Raw genomic sequence first — 646 nt, forward strand, 5'->3', positions numbered from 1 at the left:
AGGCAGTCCCTTGACCCTTGTCACACCCCAGAAGGTGGCACAGCTCCCCCTCCCTCACCTTATATTGGNCCTTGGGTTTGCCCCCTGTGCTGTGAGGGCCAGGGCCCCCAGGGAAGGGCAGCACTCCCTGTGCTCCCGGAAACTTGCTTGCGTAGGAAAGAGGAAACCTGTGCTCTGTTCCCAGCCCAGTAGCCAGGCTGGCCCCAGGGTCAAGTCCTCCAGGGCAGACACCCAGAGCTGTCGCCCCCTTTAGCGGGCCAGCCTGGCTTCTTCCTTCATTCAGTCCTCACCTTCCTAATTTGTGTGTGATGCAGCCAGTGCACGGAGGGAACAGGCAGTCCCTTGACCCTTGTCACACCCCAGAAGGTGGCACAGCTCCCCCTCCCTCACCTTATATTGGGACCTGCCAGGGGTGCTATTTCTGCGTAGCAGGTCTATTTACACCGCTCTCCCCCCCCCCCCATCACAAGTTCCTCAAGGGCAGAGACATCTTTCTGCAGAATTTGCCATATAAATGATACTCAGGTCAATAAATGCAGCCAGACATTAACTATCAGAGAATGTAAAAGAAACAGACAGGGTTCAAATTCCAGTCTGCCACATTTTAGCTGTGCAACTTTGGGCAAGTGACTTAACCTCTCTGAGC

Source organism: Sturnira hondurensis, unplaced genomic scaffold, assembly GCF_014824575.4.
Source record: "Sturnira hondurensis isolate 20B ecotype Veracruz unplaced genomic scaffold, ASM1482457v3 Scaffold0021555, whole genome shotgun sequence".
NCBI lineage: Eukaryota > Metazoa > Chordata > Mammalia > Chiroptera > Phyllostomidae > Sturnira > Sturnira hondurensis.